Source organism: Oryzias latipes, chromosome 2 (genome assembly GCF_053564925.1).
Source record: "Oryzias latipes strain Hd-rR chromosome 2, Olatipes_Hd-rR_3.1".
In the NCBI taxonomy this organism is placed as follows: domain Eukaryota; kingdom Metazoa; phylum Chordata; class Actinopteri; order Beloniformes; family Adrianichthyidae; genus Oryzias; species Oryzias latipes.
The window spans coordinates 12,302,926-12,324,516 of record NC_136238.1 but is presented as its reverse complement, the minus strand read 5'-3'; the positions used below and the strand labels follow the sequence as shown (position 1 = coordinate 12,324,516).

Genomic DNA, 21,591 nt, shown 5'->3' with positions numbered 1-21,591 from the left:
AGCCGCTGCACGTATAACACAAAAATGCTGGTTAACAGGAAGTCAGAAAATAAACCACAAGGAGTGAGTTTTAAGAAGAAAAAAAACGGCCTCAAAGCGAGAACTAGGGCAACACAAATTCGCAAGAAGAGTCATTGTGGTACTGCTGGAACCCAATAATTCATCTAAAGACTTTCCATGGAAACTAAGATGTAGAGATGTGTTGAGACTTCAGTTTGTAAATCCACTGTGATGTTATATTGGTTCTTGAAATTGTGTGAGTTTGACTGGTAATACAGAATGTGAAAAATAATTCACATTGTATGATTTTTAAATATTTTATTTGTAAATAAATATTCACACCTGAGAACAAGCAAGACTTCTGCTCCTCACTGACCTGTTATTTCTTCTTTAAGAAGCGCTTCTATCCTCAACTTGTTACCTGTATTAATGTCACCTGTTGAATCTGTATAGAAGACGCCTCTCCACACTCGTAAACAATATGACTCCAACTTCTCCGCCTTGACCAGAAAGCTGTCGAAGGGACAAATCCGAGACCTGAACAAGACTGGGATGAACCAATAAGCAAGCAGTTTGGTGAGAAAAGATCAACTGTTGGAGCGATTAATAGAAAATGGAAGAAATACAAGATCACTGACAATCACCCTATACCATGACGAAAGATCCCACCTGGTGGAACAAATGATCTTGGGAAGGGTGAGGAAACAGCCCAGGACTATACAGAGGACCTGATGAGAGCTGGGACAACTGTAGCGAATGTTGCTATAGTAACACAGCGTCATCATGGATTCCAGCCCTGCAATGCTCCAAACCTTTCCCTGCTTTTAAGCCACCACATGTCCAGAACCGTCTAAAGTTCTCCAGAGATGATCTGAGTGATCCAGGAGACAATTTGGTCTCATCCGGGTAAAGTGAAACTCCTTGATATAAACGTTTTTGGAGGGGGAAGAATGCTGAAATGGATCCCAAGAACACCAAACCCACTGTGAAGCATGGATGTGGAAATATCATGGTTTGGGGCTGCTTTTCTGTAAAGGACACAGGGCGACTGATCTGTCCTAAGAGTCGTTTATATGGAGCCATGTATAAAAAGATTTTGGGTAAAAACCTCCTTCCGTCCGTGAGAACATTGAGACTAAAATGTGGCTGGGTCTCAGCATAATCCCAAGCACGTTGCCCGGGCAACGAAGGAGAGGCGGTGCAAAAAATATTTCAAGATTTGGTTCCAGTCAGACCTCTATCTTTGATAGAATTTGTGGAGGAAGATGAAAGTCTGTGTTGCCGAGCAACAGTCCCAAAACATCACAGCTCTCGAGAAGATCTGCATGGAGGAATGGACCAAAATAGAAGCTACAGTGCAAACTTGGTGAGGACCTACAGGAAATATTTGACAACCAGGGTGGCATTACAAAGTATTGGAGTTTGGCTTTTGACCAAATATCTATTTTCTGCACTATCAAACAAATACTTTTTAACATCATACAATATGATTTTCTGGATACTTCCATTAACTGATGTCTCCCGGCTGGAGTGTACCAATGATGAACATCACAGACCTCCCATGTTTGTAAGAGGAACCACTTGTAGAATATAGGGCTGATTTTACTTCAAGACTACACTCATTACTTGATTTTAACACTTGTGTGCTCTCCCAGACAAGCCCATGTTACCACACTTCCATCACCATGCTTTGCAGTAAGAAAGGGACATTAATGCTCAAAAACATCACTCTTCTTTAAGCGCTTCCTAAAATGTTTCTTCAAGAAGTCTTGTAGTTTGTCGATTTTTTTCAGGCCAAAAACATTAAATCCAGAAGTCGCCCACAGGATTCTAAATGGCAAAAAAATAAAAGCTGGACAACTCAACATTTCAAAAATGGCAGACGGAAAAGTTTTGTTGAATCCACCCACCTCTTGGCTCTCTTTTCAACCAGTCTCCAGTGGTCATTTAAGGTACTGCAGCATTGCTTCAAATTAAACATAATGAAAACAATGAGAATGTAAGTTTTTTTTTTAAGTCAGCAGTTTTAGTCTTTTTATTAAGATAATGATACTTGGTTATTTTACTGTTCTTATACTTTTAAATAATTGTTTTTAATTTTCCTATGTCATTGATTTTTATACTTTTATGACATTGTTTTTCTAAATACTTTTTTATGTCATTGTTCTCGTTTGAGTGTTTTATTTTTATCCTCAAGTCTTTTATATGTTTTGTGCATTTTGTGGCAAATTTACCTAGAGACTGTACTAAAGCTTATGATTATTTTTATTATTAATAATATGGTATTTTTTCATTTTTTTCAACATCTAAGTTTTTAGCTAAGCAAAACTTAAAAAGCTAGATGGTTCATTAGTCACTGCTCTGTAACTAGTTAAACAAATATTGAGTTTTTCTGCATCAAATTGTAAAAAAAACATTTTCCCACCCATTTTTTGAAAGCTTATCATCAGCTTAGCAGACCCAGCAGCAGCAATACAAGTAAATGGAATGACTGACAGATCAAACTAACCACAGACACAATAGTGTTAGTTATAGAACTTTATTGTTGCCTTATTAAATGTAAAGATGGGAGCTAAAGTGTTGTGGAGGAGGGGAGAAAAATCCCCTGGAGACATTCAGAACACCAAAGCTCCTATTGTTTTATATCGGTATTGAGTGCCTGAATAATGATACTTAAGGCTTTTGTGATGGTCTGGTGGAGAAGCCATGACTGGCTGGGATTGAGCTCCGCAAAATGTTAAGTGGCATTAGGCAGGCACAAACAGGAAGTCCAAATATGGTAAAGCCTTTTAAGTCCACGATAATAAAAGGTTTGCAAATTGTGTTTTTTTAAGGCAACCATTAAAGCATTCCATTATGAGTTTGTTCTTTCTGTATGCAAGCCAAACAAAAATAAAAAAATAAAGGGGAAGTGTCTTTCCCTTCCCATTATTTGTAACTATTTAGTTGACATTTGTGCATGAAGTATTAGCTTCTTTTAAAGCTCCAGTAAGACCGCTATTAGCAGCTGCAACGAGGTGATGGATAGAAGATCACTGAGAGCTCCTGGGCAAACTGGCTATTGATTTGAATTTGGTCCATCCTGCTGCTCTGACAACTAAAAGTGTTTAAGCTCAGCATGTGCAGACACGGATAAACAACTTCTTTTTTTTTTGCATTCAGATGGAGATTTTTCTGGGGAATTTTCCAACCTTAACCCATACAGAAGCATCTTTGAAACCCTTTCCCAGGAGGATAAAAAAGGTTTTATTAGTTAGGACAGGAATAAATCAAAGTTTGATCAGGTTTACAGTCATACGCTGTTATAGAACACAGAAAACATGAAAAACATGTCCGCTAACCGCAGAGTCCCAAGACTGGGAATCTTTCTTCTTGCAGAAATAAAAAAATAAAATAAAAATCTTGTGATGAAATAAGAACAGAAAAACACAAGCCAGCTTCAGTACTGGCCTCTTCTTTTGTTGTTGTGCCCTTAAGGTTCCACATGCACAAACGTCTACGCACAAAAGGACTAAGAACACTGATGCTGCGTCCACAGCGGGCATGTGAATGCATTCAGCACAAACCACAATTATTCATTATTGTTCTTTGGCATTTTGAAAAAGACTCCACCCGTACGTCACTACCAAACCCGAGTCCCTTATTGGTCAACATTTGACCCGGTTTAACTTTCTACGTGCGTTCTATGGACGCAGGTGTTGTGCGTAGAGCACGAAAACAGTCATAGAAATTTGTGCAAACGCAATAGCTTGGAACGTGGAAGCCCAAAACGTGCATTTAGACCCACGAACACAGTCTTTTCATTGGAAGTGGTCGCTTGAACGCTTGTGTGAACATAGCATTAACGTCTGACTCTATTTTCAAGAGTACAATTGTGTCCCGCTTGTGCACACATAAAAACTGTGTGCACTGTGAAATTTGTGCCAGTGCACAAATAAAGGCGTTGACATGCACAAGGGCTGCAGGCTGCATTTCCTGGAAACATAAAATTATATCATGCCAACAATCAAGGACACAGAATCTAGCTCTATAGTTCAGTTAACTACACATTTGTACTTGTTACATAGAGAAAATTTCAGCGACTGAGTCACTTTTCTAATAGAAATCCCTCAGATTGAAAACAACTGTTTGACTTGAGTCTGGCCTGAACTTCACATCAAAGCCCAAAATGACTTAATCGCCTTCATCATATTAAGACTCAATGGTTCTCATGTACAGACAAGATCAGAGGAAGCCAACTGTCAATTTCACCTCCAGCTGATTCAGAAGGCTGCTGCCAGAGTTTTTACTAAACCCAGTTAGTCCTTTGTTTCTATAATATCTATAAGTTGGCAAGAAATAAGCACTTTTTAGGTGAAATTGCTATTTATGTTCAATAAACCTTGTTTCCACTAACCGCTATGGTTCAGTCCGGTACAGTACAGTCTGGTATTTTGAAATGGACCCATAAAGCCGGACCAAACCATACCATTTTTGAGCCCCCGCTGGTTGTAGGTTCATAGAGAAATGGAATGTACCAGAAGCCAAGCAGAAAAACATCAAGTGCCACTGTGAGGGTCTAACTTTGAGTGGAAACACTAACCGGAATGGCCTGGACCATTTTAAACCAGACTGTACCACTCAGTGGAAAGCAGGCTTACGTTGCTCCAAAGTACAAGTCACAGAAGCAAAAAAATGCACAATAAAGACAAAAAAAGTCATATACAGTATAGGTTGCACAGGAGTATAATGCCAAGGGCAATTCACATTGGTCTATTCATTGGAAGTGGTCATTTGAACATGTGTTGCCAAGGGCAATTCACATTGCCCTTGGCAACACATGTTCAAATGACCACTTCCAATGAAAAGTCTGTGTTTTGGGCTCATGTGTTCAAAACTCTCTGTCATGCTGAGGCATGAAACCAGAGTGACCCAAACGCTGAAACCCGGAAGGAGAGTCAGACCAAGAGGACGGTTTAGGAGGTTTAATTTGGCAGAATGTGAGTAGTGGCGTTTTTCCCAGGGTGAGGAGAGTCGGCTGGCTGGAGGAGTCTTGCAGGGCGGGTCCAGAAGCAAAGCATGAGAGACCAGAGGATCGTGATCAGGTGAGAACCAGAGCTGGATTTTCCTGAGGCAGAGCGAGAGGAACAATTAGTGACATGGAGCATGACAAAATACAGGAGCGTGACTAGGCCAGGCTAAGCACCATTGGAGGAACAACGAACTGGCGTCGACTGAAGATCCAAGGGATCCTTATGAAGGCTGAGGCAGTAATGAGGTGAGTGAGTACAGCTGGTCGCATCCAAGGCAGAGAAGGCGGGGGAGGGGGAGAGTAACTGACAGGCCACCATGACAGTACCCCCCCCTCAACGACCGCCACCTGGCGGTCCCAGACGACGGTCAGGATGGTCACGGTAAAAGTCGTCGATCAGGGTATGGTCCAGAATCAAGGAACGGGAGATCCAAGAACGCTCCTCTGGACCATACCCCTCCCAATCCACCAGGAACTGCACACCACGCCCACGGCGCCGGACATCCAGGATCCTGCTGACAGTGAAAGCGGGGGCGCCGTCGATGGTACGGGCGGGCGGCGGGGACGTGGACGGCGGGCACAGCGGACTCTCGGTGACTGGCTTGACCTGGGAGACGTGGAACGTGGGGTGAATCATGAGAGCGGCTGGAAGACGTAGCCTGACACATGTGGGGTTGATGACCCGGACTATAGCATAGGGTCCGATGAACTTGGGGGCCAATTTTCGCTAAGAGGCCTGGAGAGGTATATTACGGGCGGATAACCAAACCTTCTGGCCGGGCTGGTAATTGGGACTCACCCCCCTGTGGCGGTTGGCTATCTGGCAGTTGCTCTCCTTAGTGCGAAGGAGAGCCGCCCTGGTCTGCAGCCAGATGTCCTGACACCGTTGGAGGTGGAGCTGGACCGAGGGCACTGCCAGATCCAATTCCTGAGAAGGAAACAGAGGGGGTGAGTAACCCAGGGAGGCCTCAAAGGGGGAGATGCCAGTAGCCGTGGAAGGATGGCTGTTATGGGCATACTCCACCCACACCAGGAACTTAGACCAGTCTTCTTGGTTTTGGGCCACCAGACACCTGAGAGCTGCCTCCAGTTCTTGGTTTGCCCGTTCTGCCTGGCCGTTAGATTGGGGGTGGTAGCCTGACGTAAGGCTGACAGAGGCTCCCAGAGCGGAACAGAAAGCTCTCCAAACCTGTGACGTGAATTGTGGTCCGACACAATGTCACAGGGGATACCATGATGACGGAAAACTTGGTTGATGAGGACGTCGGCCGTTTCAGAGGCAGAAGGGATCTGAGGCAGAGGAATAAACTGAGCTGATTTAGAAAAACGATCGATAACAGTCAGGATTACCGTATGGCCTTGTGAAGGTGGAAGTCCGGTGACAAAGTCCACCGCGATGTGCGACCAGGGACGGCTGGGTGTGAGCAGAGGCAGTAGTTGTCCTGAGGGTGGTCGGTTGGAGGTTTTGGAGCGGGCACAGGTGGCACAGGCCGCGACATACTCCTTGACATCTCGCTCCATGGTGGGGCAGAAGAAGCATCGCTTGAGTAGTCTAGTGGTACGGTAGACCCCCCCATGGCAGGCGATGCGAGACGTGTGACCTCACGTGAGTACTTCCGATCTTAAAGAGTCTGGGACAAAAAGGGTGCCAGGAGGACAGGAGACACCATCAGGGATATCACCCTGAGCCTGGAGAACCTTGGTCTCGACTTCCCAGGTGAGGTTGCCGATGAAACAAGAAGTGGGTAGGATCGGAGAATCAGAGTTATTGTCGGAGGTGTTGTATTTTCGAGACAGAGCATCCAGTTTGACGTTGCGGCTACCGGGTCGATAAGTGATGGAGAAATGGAAACGGTCGAAAAACAAGCACCAGCGGGCCTGACGAGAATTGAGGCGTTTAGCGCTGCGCAGGTATGCCAGGTTCTTATGGTCGGTTAACACTAGGAAAGGTTGTTCCGCTCCCTCCAGCCAGTGACGCCATTCTTCAAGTGCCAACTTGATGGCCAAGAGCTCACGATTCCCAACATCGTAATTACGTTCGGCTGGACTTAACTTACGGGAAAAGTAGGGTAGGGTTTGAGTTTTCCTGTGCCTTCTTCGCGTTGGGACAGGACAGCTCCCACACCGGAGTCAGAAGCCTTTACCTCCACAATGAATTGTTTAGTTATGTCTGGTTGAATGAGTATTGGAGCAGATACAAAAAGGGACTTGAGTTTCTTAAAAGCCGCATCGGCTTCCGGGTTCCAGGAGTAAACTCGGTTGACAGAGGTGAGTTGGGTGAGCGGGGCAGCAATGCTGCTGTAATTGCGGATAAACCGGCGATAGAAGTTGGCGAACCCGAGAAATTGTTGAAGTTTCTTCCGGGTCTGGGGAACCTCCCACTGGGTCACTGCCTCTATTTTAGCTTGATCAGGGCGGATATTGCCAGCCTCTATGATGTAGCCCAGAAATGGAATGGACACGTGAAATTCACATTTCTCGGCCTTGACGTAGAGCTGGTTTTCGAGCAGCCTTTCGAGAACTAGGCGGACATGATGCTCATGCTGAGAGGGGTCAGAGGAGTAAACTAAAATGTCGTCTAAGTAGACAAAGACGAATCTGTTGAGGAAATCTCTCAGGACGTCGTTAACTAAGCGCTGAAAAACCGCAGGGGCATTGGTAAGTCCAAAGGGCATAACCAGGTATTCATAATGCCCAAACGGGGTGTTAAACGCCGTCTTCCACTCGTCCCCTTCGCGCATACGCACCAGGTGATAGGCGTTGCGGAGGTCGAGTTTGGAGAAAATGTTGGCTTGCTGAACCGAGTCAAACACGGATTCCAGTAAAGGAAGAGAATATTTGTCTTTGACTGTAATTTGGTTGAGCTCACAGAAATCAATGCATGGTCTGAGAGACTTATCCTTCTTCTCCACGAAGAAAAAACCGGCGCCTACAGGAGAAGAAGAAGGACGGATATGACCCAAAGACAGGGCTTCTTGTATATAATTTTCCATAGCGTTTTTCTCGGGCCCAGAAAGATTATAAAGCTTCCCCTTAGGAAGGGGGGCCCCATTTAACAGTTCGATGGAGCAGTCGTAGGGGCGATGAGGAGGCAGAACACTAGCTTTGGATTTAGAAAAAACGGAACGGAGGTCGTGGTAACAGGAGGGGACATTAGTGAGGTCAACGTCTTTAACTAGACCGGGGTCCGGTAAATTAGTAGTCGGCATGGCGGAGTGTAGGCAGTTAGCCATACAATAAGTGCTCCAGTTAACAACACAAGGAGCATTCCAGTCAATAAGAGGATTGTGTAACTGGAGCCATGAAAAGCCTAAAATTATGGGTGTTTGAGGACACTGGGTAACGAAAAACTGGTGGTATTCACGGTGATTTCCGGAGGTTAAAATGAGAACTGGACTAGTGCGCTTCGTTATACGAGTAAGTTGTTTACCTCCCAAACCGGCAGCATTGATGGGAGTAGTAAGAGTATCGACAGAAAGCGAGAGATCCTTAACGAGGCGTTGGTCGATTAGGCTATGTTCAGCTCCGGAATCAACTAAGGCTTGGAGTTCAATGACCTGGTTCTTATTTCTGATTTTTACAGGAACAAACAAGAACTTAGAACTTGAGGTGGATTCAGAATCTCCCCCCTGTGGCCTGTCTACGAACGGGGCCTCTCGAGAGTTAAAACGTGAGTGGCATTGTGAAACTAAATGGCCAGGCTGGCCACAATAGAAGCATAACCCTTCATCACGTCGTCTCTGTCTTTCTTCAGGGGGAAGCTTAGCATGACCGAATAACATGGTTGCATCTTGATTGGAAAACGTTTCAGGGTTGGAAGATGGGGCCACCATAACCGAGGAAACGAGATTAGCCGGGGGCGGCAGAGGCTTATGTTGTCGTTCTATGAGGCGTTCACGTAAACGGGCGTCGGACCTCAGGGCAGCAGTGACCAGGTCTTCGAAGGTGTCGGCTTCAGGCTGAGAACACAAGTGGTCTTTAATACAATCGTTCAGTGACTGATAAAAGATGGCTTTGAGAGCGGGATCCGGCCAACCAGCTTCGACTGCTAAAATGCGGAAGTCCACTAGATGATCGCTTACCGGGCGGTTACCTTGCTTGATACTCAGTAACCGCCGGGTGGCTTCTTCCTGTTTTCTGGGCTGGTCGAACACCAATCTGAATTCCCCGATGAAGCGGTCGAATGGAAGATGTGTGATGGGATGTGCGGCCAGAAACGCCTGAGCCCACTGGAGAGCCTTGCTGCGGAGAGAGTTCACAATCAGAGAAATGCGGCTGTGATCGGCCTGGTAATACCTAGGGGCCTGCAGGAAGATTAATTGGCATTGAAGCAGGAACCCTCCGCAGGTTTCAACGTCACCGTAAAAAGGGTCCGGCTGGAGACGGACATTTTCCGGGATCTCGGCGGATGAGGAAGTGTGATTGTTGCCGGAAATGGGGACATGAGCAGCAGCAGCGGGATTAGCATGTTGGTTGGTAGTAGCACTGATTATTCGCGTAATGCTATCGAGGCGACGGAAAAGATCCCACTGTGCCGAGGACATGAGAGTGATGGCCTCCGCTTGCTGTTTAAGTAGATTACCTTGTAAGGAAACGGCGTGGAGGAGCCCCTCCGGGTCAGCTGGGTCAGGGGGAAGGCCAGTTCGTTCTGTCATGCTGAGGCATGAAACCAGAGTGACCCAAACGCTGAAACCCGGAAGGAGACTCAGACCAAGAGGACGGTTTAGGAGGTTTAATTTGGCAGAATGTGAGTAGTGGCGTTTTTCCCAGGGTGAGGAGAGTCGGCTGGCTGGAGGAGTCTTGCAGGGCGGGTCCAGAAGCAAAGCATGAGAGACCAGAGGATCGTGATCAGGTGAGAACCAGAGCTGGATTTTCCTGAGGCAGAGCGAGAGGAACAATTAGTGACATGGAGCATGACAAAATACAGGAGCGTGACTAGGCCAGGCTAAGCACCATTGGAGGAACAACGAACTGGCGTCGACTGAAGATCCAAGGGATCCTTATGAAGGCTGAGGCAGTAATGAGGTGAGTGAGTACAGCTGGTCGCATCCAAGGCAGAGAAGGCGGGGGAGGGGGAGAGTAACTGACAGGCCACCATGACACTCTCATATTTATCTGTCGCTACAAACGTTTTTTAGTCTATAGTTGGGCTCTACATACACAACTCGCAGCCATTGAACGTGTGTTGAATGGTAAACCAATTGATCTTTGACCAATCAGGGACTGCCGTTGCCATTTGTGTCTGGACGGAATTCTATGACACCAAGTTTTTCATTTATCGGAATAGAGCTGTGGAAAAAAAAAAACCTGGAGCAAGATTTGCACCGCCTCAACATCTTGCACCATACCTCTTTTAACTGTAGGTAGGCTAGTATCGGATAGTGATAGACCAGCGTGAAAACTGTATGCTAAAGGCTCTTGGACTCATATCACATGCCTGGTGTGAATGTAGCTTAAGTTGCACTTTTGTTGGAAACGTGTTTCAAAATTCGGGACAAAGAACAGAGATTTCATTTTGAAAGATCAATCAGGATAACACAACAGATAGAAACAAGACTGACTGAATATTTGCACACTTCACCACCGTACCACAATGCTGCTTATTTAGCTTCAAGAAACATCAGAGGAATCTAGCATTTTAGCGCAACATATGAACAATTCTTCAGATAACCAAAAACAATCTTTTCAAATGACAAGATTTGTTGAATTTTTCATCCTCTGCATTGCTTTGGAAAAAATCAGCCAATTCTGGCAAAAGACTGAGCGCAGTTTCGTCTTCTGCCTTGCCGTCAGTAGCAAATACTGATACTAACACCTACAGCGCCCTCTAGTTGTTGTTGCAATTTTATATTTTTTGTAAAAATCAAATATAAGTAACACCTGACTGTACAATAAACAGAGTCAAATCAAGGACGAAATCTTGAAAATCAAATCAAAATATGACGTAAAATAAAAACTAAGTAACTAAACTAAAGCAATTTCCCTGTGAATATAGAATAAAGCAAAACAAAAACATTCTTATTTATAGACACATATATTGTTTACAAAACCTTTTGTTCTATGATCTCAAGTATTATCAGTTATTATTTGGGAATTGAAACTGGAGATCATGTGACAAAATGGAAAGTAAATATTTGAGGTTTCAAGCTAGTACCTACTTTAAATTACTATATTTGATTGCATATTTTTAAATTTTTGCATTAATAAATTTTTGTGTGTAGTATTTTTTTGTAGCCAGTATTAAATGTGTTTAGCCATTTTTGGGTATAGGGCGGTTAGAACTTTTATTACTTTTCAAACTCTTTTTAAGCATTTTGTTTTAATTTTTATTTATTTATTTATTTTCAGCCACTACACACATTAAATTCTGCAGCATATGATTTTACAGTAGAGATCCCTGTGAAAGAGAAAACACAATAAATACATACCTTACTGTGTTATGATAAAAGATATAATACAAAAATTCAGACAAAAGTGGTAATCCATCTAAAAACCTTTAAAAGTTTGGCTTAAAAACATCAAATAAAAGATTTTTTAAAATATTTTATACTCGATGTTTATTATAAACTGTTTCCTTTGAAGTGAAGGCTCATAAGGAGGCTATTGAGCAAGATGCACATCAAAACCATTGATGAATGCATGGTGGACTTTTTCACACGACCTTTTTGTTTCCATGGAGACAATTTAAAGCCATGTTTGGATTGTAGCATCAACAAACAACTTTTTCCCCCCGATGGGCTATGTGTGATTTGAAAATTACTGGAACTTGCCCAGAAAAAGTCACTGAATGGCTGAAAATGTATGTAAAATTTCAATCTCTAGTATAAATCTAAATATTATAAATCTAATAAGGATAAGAAAAAAACTGACCCAGACTGTGACGATCTTTATGAGAAGTCAAAAAATGTGTATCATCTGTATAAAATTTAGGAACTGTAAATTTTGCAACACATGCCGGATCATTAATGTATGTCCAAACCCATAAAGGTCCTAAAGTGGATCCTTAAGGTATTCCAAATTTCCTTGCATTTCTTTTAGAGTCAAATTCATTGACTGACACACATTGTGTCCTACTAGCAACATAATTGGATGGCCGATACCCTTTGACATACCCGGATATGTCGCTGCCGACGTCTAAATAACACTTACTCTTTTACCAAACATAACTCATCGAAGGTTCATGCAATGAATGTGAATCAGCTGATTCTAACGTGGAGAAAATAGACTTTTCATATCTGCTTTAGACCTGCAGCATAAAGTTCTGCAGAACGGTGCAAAGCTGCTTTTGTTAACTTCAGAATCCACTGAAATTCCATTAATTGCATAAACGGTTGACGAGTTACGGTATTCCAAAGAATGTCAACATTAGAGCTAAAGCTCTGGTGTTAAAGGGTTACCCCTTGGTCCTAAATACAGGAATGTAAACTTGTAGGATTATTTTTGACACAACAGCAAGGTGGGACGGTTACAAAAGTAATATAACTTTTGGTGCGTCCTACTGTGGGGAAATTTCCACTGGCCAGAGCTGCCTGAACAACATTCTGAAAGCGGCCTTTGGGCACGAAAAAAGGCAAAGGTTTATCAGGTTCACCTATTGGACAACCCACCAACCAATCAAAAAAACACGGCCCTAAAAATGAACGAATAGGAGCTCTAACAAAAAAGAAGCATCCATTTTGAAGAAATGGATGCTTTTATTTTGTTAGAGCTCCTATGCCTATTTAACTCATAGGCATAGGAGCCTATGAGTATAGGATGCCTATTTAATTTCTTCATGAAAACATGAAGAAATTAAATAGGTATATTTTAGGTGTAGAGCAGGACTCCTAAAACATGGGAGTTGATGGAGAATTGCTCCCATGCAACCCACCCTCTAGTGGTCTTCAAAGGAACTGCACCATTTGGTACTTTCTGGTTTGGATCAAGATTAAACGGGTGTTCAGTTCTAACCCACAGTTCTACCGCTGTGGAAGTGCCATGCAAAGATGTTGGGGGGGAGTAATGTCACAAAAATTGCTGCCACTTTAGTTTCTATCTAAAGTTGTGTCATCAGTATATAAAAACAAAACAAACAGTTTTTTTCCATCACTTTATGCAATCAAAGTTTTCGGAGTGACCCAGTTTGAGCTCAAATCTTCTTCCTGTCTTTAAAGGAAGCTTAATGTTAATGGCCCTGGTCAGAGACATAGAATTAATCCAACGAGCTGGAACGAGTCGTCACGGAAGAACGGACCGCCATCTCTCAAGAGACACAAGCTAGCATAGAGAAGACCAAACACGAGAGGCTGCTTCCAGCTGAAGTCAAAAGTCGGACAGTTCTCAGAGGGCAAACAAAGATTCAATATTTCTTTCTTTGTAGGCAAACATAAACACTCTCTGCCGGGGTAATTTCCATCCAAAAGTTAGGGAGTTTTGTTTGACACAAAGGCGACTTTAACTGACGTTTTTTAAACGTTTCAATTCCATTTCCCTTTTGCTATCTTTCATCTTACATTAGAGAAAGACTTGAGGGTTTCTTTTAATTACTGCTTGTCTATATCTAGATTTCAAATGTTTTATATTTAGCTTAAATGTTGTTGTTTTTATGCAGACCGCAGATAAGTCACATAACCAACATTTACTCTTTACTGTCAAAATGTTCAAATGAGACCAGGAACTTGTGGTCATCTGGGCACCAAACCACAAAAGGTTTTTTTTTCTCTTCCTCTGCTTTTATCTAACATAGAATCAGGTCTTTGTGATTCAGTGTAAGATGTTTCTGTGAAGATTTAACATAAAAATAAAAGTTTGGGGAACCTAAGAGGTTTTTTTTCTGAGGAACTGTTGGGTCTTTTATGTCCTAGATTGATTTGGTATAAAAGACTTGACTCCTTTTGCATTATCATAGTGGGTTTGTAAAGGCTACTGCATGGAAAGGACCATATTCAAATCTCGATAACGTGTCTGACCTACATCAGGTTTAAGCCTTAGTCACAGCTGCCTTTATATGGGGATACAGGCTGTCTCTGGGCAAAAAATTGACAAATAAATGTTGGAATCACAAGAAACTTTAAGGACCGTAGACCCATTGGTGAAGTAGTCGTACAGATGTTTCACTTGTTCCACCCCCCAAATCCTCCGGACCGCGCAAGGGGCTCATTTGTGGCATTCCAGAGATAAGTGAGCGCTGCTTCCATGCAGCCTGACTGTTAGGTATCACGTGTGTAGTCCTAACGACAGCATCACGCCTACAATGGTACATTCCATTTTCACGACGTCACAGGGCCATTGGAGTGGAATCCCTGGTAAATGTGACCCCTGCCGATGACAACGTCTGCGACTGGAATTTTACAGCCATGGTGCAATCGTGTGCGAATAGCATCATTTAACCTGAATTTATTCTAAGTGATAAAGAGAATGCGACCACGGAACAAACTCCGTCCAGAAAAGGGTCTTTTTTAGCACTGATGATGATGAAGAATTAACAGTAGAAGTTAGGGAATACTTTAATTTTGTTAACCTAACTTCACACACAGACGCAGAGAGAAAGACAGAAAGAGAACGGACGACTACATAGAAATTAGAACATGTTACTGAAAAGATATATCTCAGATCTAACAGCACTAGAGAATCCAATTTGCCTCCTTTGATTTATTTTTGGTTTTGCCTCTGTTCAGTAGAGGAACACGTCACTTCCTGCTCTGCCTTACTGGATACGATTGATGCGATGGCTGATCGCTGTGAAGTATAAACCGGCCTAGAGGTGTGAGCCTCAAGGGACCTGCAAGACACACCTGCGCTCCTCTTTACAACCCTCCATGGGCCCTGGCAACCCAAAAACCTGCATGATACTAATGCTACGTTCACACCGCGCATGTGACAGGCGTTTAGCTTACGTTGCTACCAAACCCGAGTGCCCGATTGGTCAAAGTTCAACTGCAAGTACGTAGAGCCCGAAAACTTGTGTAACCCTTGTGCAATCCTAGGCACTTTAACGTTGGGAGTTGGGTCATCTAGACCCACTAGACAGTGCTCTGAACCTTTTTTCTTCAATGATTTGTGATCTTCACTGGTGTCCATGGATTACATAAAACCTTTCCACCTTTATCCACCATTGTCATGGTAGGGAGAACACGTCAATGTAAGGGTGGGGTCATCTAAGTTCGCACAAGGGTTAAAAACGTCATGTAAGCGTGAAAGGGGAGGTTTTGAACGCGGAAACCCGTGACTCGCATGGACTCGTTCACATAGACTTTTCATTGAAAGTAGTGGCTTGACTTGTAGCTCAAGGCATCAGTTATCTGCAGGTATAGCCTTTCTTGGACATTCATGCAAGTTTATTACAATAAAAACTGCCCCTTTTGTGGCGTTTTGAACCGAAATCCACTACATTTCTACAAAGTCAATAAACTCACAGTTTCAGTCAAACTGCAATCATAACACATCAAAATGAAAGCGGGTGTTTGTTTGAACCTTCACGGTGAACCAGGCCTGCTGACAGACGGGCTGACAGACAAAGAGCATCAAGAGGTAATAAAATCTACTAATGCTGACAGAAGGAACAACCAGGAAAACTCCAACTGATGAGGCACAGAGATAAGGAGGCAGGAATGTATTGTAGCAGACCAGCATGGGGGGGGGGGGGGGGGGGGGGTTGCACCAACAACAGTTTGAGTATTTTTTTTTGACACAATTGCATTTCTGTTGTACTTCTGCTCATTAAAAAACTTAAATAAATAAATTAACTTTTTTTAAGGGAGGGAATCAAAGTTTTTTCTGTACAATTCAAGGGCAGGTGGTGTAAATCTGACAAAGAGCAGGGGAGCAGGTTCTAACCAGCCACGTCAACTGTAGCAACGCGAGGCATTTAGAGTGTGCAGTAAGTCAAGTCATGTCTTGTTGCGCTGAGTTTTTGTGCTTTAATGCTCTAATAAAAAGATGTCATAAAATTTAAGATTGAAAACTCAGAGGAAAAAGACTGTTTGCAACTATAAAATAAAAATAAAAATCTTTTTTTTTTTTCACGTTGTCAAAGAAAATCTCTCTTTTTTATAAGTGCTGACTCATGATCTCTTTTTTTTTTCGTGGGAATTGACTGATGACATATGAGGAAAAATGTGGTTGTGTTGTCATACTCTCTGTTGGGTTGAGGTGACGGTTAATTCTTCACCTGCAGCACATGAAGCAATAGATGATGTCATCTGTAAATAATGCAACTGACCTCATCTGAGTCATACCACTCTTTTATCATTCCCTAATTATTCCATTAAAAAAAATCTATATTCTTTTTAATTAATGCCAAAACTTGTATTCAAGTAAGAGTTGCTTTATTGTAAATTTGAATTAAAACACCATCATCCAAATTATGACTTGAAAAAGAGAAATAAAGCAAATTAAAAAACATTCGAAAAGTACTGATTAACCATGTTTTTCACTGTAATGTCTGGATTTTTCAGTTACATATAGAATATTATTATTTGAACAAAAAAGGAATAGCTTTTGTATTACAGTGTATTTAGTAACAGCAAGGCTTTCACTGAAGTCTAGAATACATTTTTTGGAGAGGTGATGCTGTAGTATCGCGAGACCCAGCGAGACGAGTGTGGTGAGTCGACTTGGCGGCGCGTAAGCATTTGAACAAACATTTTCGATCTTGTTTCATTCTTCCGCCATATTAAAATAGTTCCTGCTAACTAACATAACCTGTTAAGAGTATTAAGCTTCTGTCAGCCTGGAGGACCTGGAGAATTTCATTGACGAGTGTTTTAATACCTGCAACATGGTGAAGCCCAGAACTGCCACCACCACCCCCTCCGCCAAGCGTGAACGGCCTGAGGACTCTCCCGGGGCTGTGTCCTCTCCAGGCAGCGGAATGAGCGATATCCTGGATTCGATTGACAAAAAGCTCTCCAGCTTTGATGGCCGCCTCAATCTGCTGGAGATCCTCCATAGAGAATTTCAAGGTCTGCGGGAGTCTCTGGAATTCAGCCAGCAGCAGGTGCGGGAGCTCGCAGCGGAGAACCAGGCCCTCAGAGAGACAGTCAAGACCCTGAGCAATGACACCGCCCGTCTCTCCGAGGAGAACCGATCCATCAAGGAAACCCTCCTGGATCTTCAGTCGAGGAGCATGAGGGACAATCTAGTGGTCGCGGGGGTTCCAGAGGAGGCAGGAGAATACCCCGAGGCCACCGTTAGATCCTTTTTACAGGTCCACCTGAAGCTCCCCAAGGAGGAGGTGCAGAAGATCTCTTTCCACAGGGTTCACCGCCTCGGAGGAAGAAGGTCCGACCACCAGCGCCCGCGTCCTATAGTGGCTAAATTCGAACATTTCAAACAGAAGGAGTTGGTGAAGGGCCGCGGACGGGAACTGAGAGGCACGCATTACAGCGTTAATGACCAGTTCCCTGCAGAAATCCTCCGCAGAAGGAAGATCCTGTTCCCGCTGAGGAGGAAGCATCTTGCTGCTGGTTCGAGAGCGATTGTGGCCGTTGACAAACTTTACGTGGACGGCCGGCTGTTCCGGGACCCGGAGATCACCCCCTGGCTGTGCTGAAGGCTTTCAGATCCGCGCTGAGAACATCTGCGCTGCCCAGAAGAAACCCGCTAAACTTACTTCAATGAATGGAAAACCGGATCATCAATAATCCACACCTCGATCGCAGGAAAACAGTCTTTTTTTTTCTTCGTCACCTCAGTCCCACTGATGTTTCTATTGTTGTTTTGTTGTTGTTTTCGTTTTCCCTTCTATCTCTTTTTTTCTTTCCTCCCCCCCCCCCCCCTCTCCCCCCTCATTATATGTAAATCACCTGGAAGCAACTCATCCTCGGTAAGTATTTATTTATGCACGGAACGGGCGCGCGCACACACAAGCGCACACAGGGGCGTGCACATGCGATCCCGCACACACACGCCGACATACTGCAATCACCTCACACAGGCTCTCATAGGACGCACGCGACACGCAGCTCACATAGCCAGAAAACGTTCACGCACACAGCGCTTCTCAATGCGGGCACGCGCACACGGACTGGTACACAAGCACTACTTAGCTTTACACCTTTTCAGTCAGAGCAGCTATGAACAGTCTTAACATCGTTAGCTGGAATGTGCGTGGACTTGGCTCTGAGCCAAAGAGACTGAAAGTGTTAAATCACCTGGATGGTCTAAAAGCAGATATAGCTCTACTGCAGGAGACCCATTTATCAAATTCTTTGAATCACCTTATGTGCTGCTTACAATTTCCAGTTATATACTCTGCCAGTTACAACTCCAAACAACGAGGAGTTGCTGTTTTAATTAATAAAAATCTTAATTTTACTCATAAGGATACAGTTACTGACCCAGAAGGCAGATTTGTAATCATTAATATATCCATTCAGAATAAGGACTTTTGTATAGTGAGTATTTATGGTCCTAATGTTGACGACTCTTCCTTCTTTCACAGATTCTTCACCTCACTCTCAGTTCACTCTGACTCCACAATCATTATAGGAGGAGACTTCAACCTTGTTTTGGACCCTGAACTTGACAGACTCAGCACAGCAGCAAACCAGCGTACATGGCGATCTGCAAGTATTCTAAAGCAGTACATGAATGATCTGGGTCTCTGCGACGCTTGGCGCTCATGTCACCCAAGCACTAAAGGGTTCACCTTTTTTTCTCCAGTTCACTATTCACACTCCCGTTTAGACTATTTATTAATCAGTAACTCTCTTTTAAAAAATATTCAAAGCTCCAATATCCATCCAATTATTATCAGTGATCATGCACCAGTCTCTGTAAACATTTCTAGGGAAAAATCCACACCCTCTGGTACAACCTGGAGGTTTAATACGTCTCTGTTAAAGGACCAGGAATTTCTTGAATTCTTTAAAAAAGAGTGGGCAACCTTCTTAGACTTCAACAATACTCCAGACATCCCACCGTGCGTTCTTTGGGAAACAGCAAAGGCAGTCATGAGAGGGAAAATCATTTCTTATTCAACGCACAAAAAACGCAAAGAGAAAGCAGATTTATTAGAATTAGAAAATAAAATCAAAACCCTGGAGACTGCTTATGCTGCTTCTGCACAGGAACACATTCTGAGAGATCTGAAAAATTTAAAGCTGCAGTTAAATGACATCATTAATAAACAAACACAATTTCAAATACAAAGGCTACGACTTGAAAGATTTGAAAACTCTAATAAATCTGGCAAATTTCTGGCTAATCAGCTTAAAATTAACAGAGAAAAATCATCAATCACCTCTATTATGGACCAAACAGGAAATGTCACCCATGACCCGGTCAAAATTAATAACGCATTTGAAAACTTTTATAAAAACCTGTACACACCGCAGTTCAATCCGTCAGAGCAAAGTATTGACTCATTTCTTAATAATGTAAACCTACCCAGGCTAAATGAGGATCAAATCACAAACTTAGATTCTCCGCTCTCGCCGTCTGAACTTCATGAAGCTCTGTTACTTATGCCCAATGGTAAAGCACCAGGGCCTGACGGCTTTCCTGCTGAGTTTTATAAAGAATTCTGGGAACAACTGGCACCAACATTTTATAAAACTGTCACATCTATTAATGAGAGCCAATCAATGCCACCTAACATGAACTCAGCCAACATAATTCTTCTTCTAAAACCAGACAAAGATCCCACTAGTCCTTCAAGCTATCGCCCTATTTCTCTAATCAATGCAGATGTAAAAATTATCTGCAAAGCACTAGCACAGAGAATAGAAAAAATCACTCCTCACATAATTCACTTCGACCAGACTGGATTCATCAAAGGCAGACACTCGGATGATAATGTCCGTAGACTAGTTAATATAATAGACTTTGCCACCATTAAAAACCAGGAAATGACGGTACTATCGCTGGATGCTGAAAAAGCCTTTGACAGAGTTAATTGGAAGTTCCTTATTGCTGCCCTCCATAAGTTTGGTTTTGGAGAAGCATTCATCAATTGGATCAAAATATTATATCACAACCCCAATGCATCAGTTAAAACTAATAAACAGACTTCAAACAGGTTTTTTCTTGGAAGAGGAACCAGACAGGGCTGCCCACTCTCTCTTTCTCTTTTTGCTATATTCATTGAGCCTTTAGCTGCAGCAATAAGACAGAATGAGAGCATTATAGGAATAAAAACCAAACACAGCCATCATAAAATTAGTCTTTATGCGGATGACATATTACTGTTTTTAAGGAATTTACATTCTGTAAATGAAACAGCAATGATCATAAATGAATTCTCCTCCATATCAGACTATTCCATTAATTGGAATAAGTCTGTTTTACTACCACTCAACAGGAATATGGAACAAAGACTCACAATTCCAGTTAAAACAGGAAATATCAAATATCTGGGTATCTACTTCTCCCCCAAACTATCAGAACTGGTGCAGCTAAACCACACCCCATTACTGAAAAGCATACAGGACGATCTAACACGCTGGACCAACCTGCCTCTGTCCCTTATGGGCAAGGTAGCCACGGTTAAAATGAAAATCTTACCCAAAGTTAATTATCTCTTCTCAATGATTCCCACACAACCGCCATTAAAATGGTTCAAAACATTAGACTCATCCATATCAAGCTTTCTATGGAACAACAAACCTGCAAGAATTAGTTTAAAAACTTTAAAATCTGCAAAAAGCTGTGGAGGATTAGAACTACCTAATTTCCACAAATACTTTCTTGCAAATAGATTACAATATATCTTAAAATGGTTAAAAAATAATCCAGAAACCAACTCATGGTTAGACTTGGAACAGGTGTTATGTGGAAAGATCAACCTGTCACAGCTACCATTTATTAGCCAAACAGTTAAAAAACAGGATTGTTTCAAAAGCATTAATATAAATGCCACCTTAACAGCCTGGTGGGAATTTCTCAAAATATCAAAATCATCAATTCAACCGTGCAAAATGACACCCATCTGGAACAACCCGGACATCCTTATTAACAAAAAAATGATTCACTTCCCAGCTTGGCAAGCAGGGGGCATAAAACAACTAGAGCATGTAATTATTGATAGAAGATTCATAACCCCCCAGGAACTTCAAGACAAACATGGAATAAATAACTTCTTGGAATATCAGCAACTTAAATCAAGTATTACTAAAAAGTATAAAATTAAAGACGACGATTTAAAGCTACCAGATGTAGTTACCACTCTGATTAATTTTTCAATGAATAGAAATCTCTCCAAAATATACAAACTTTTATGTAATTTAGATAACAATATTGCCCTTCCAACAAAAAAATGGGATGCAGATTTGAGCATCAGCACAGATGAAAGCTTCTGGTCAGAACTTTGTCTAAACACCTTTAAACTGACAAAAAGTCCAAATCTGCAGCTAATCCATCTCAAAACTCTTCACAGAATTTACTACACTGGACAGAGGATGTTCAAGATGGGTCTCAGTAACTCAGACACTTGCGAGCACTGTGATAATAATCTACCCGACAGCTACATGCACGCACTGTGGTTCTGCACTCCTGTCCAGGCTCTCTGGCAGCAGGTATGTGCCGATTTATCAGTCTGGCTTAAGGTTTCAATCACTGCCTCACCGTCACTTTGTGTGCTTGGTGACATGAGTGCCATC

General features: G+C 42.7%; 1 protein-coding gene across 4 annotated transcripts in view; it reads right to left on the bottom strand.

The window, feature by feature from the left end:
* Positions 1 to 21,591, bottom strand: part of txndc16 (thioredoxin domain containing 16) — a 106,497-nt gene that overhangs the window by 30,940 nt on the left and 53,966 nt on the right. For 2 of the 4 annotated variants that reach the window (XM_078932563.1, XM_078932579.1), the window contains exon 21: positions 9,729 to 9,886. The exons of the other annotated variants lie outside the window; for them this stretch is intronic. The gene's annotated coding sequence lies outside the window, so the exon portion shown is untranslated. Of the gene's footprint in view, positions 1 to 9,728; positions 9,887 to 21,591 lie in introns of those variants that run through there. 4 annotated transcript variants of the gene reach the window in all.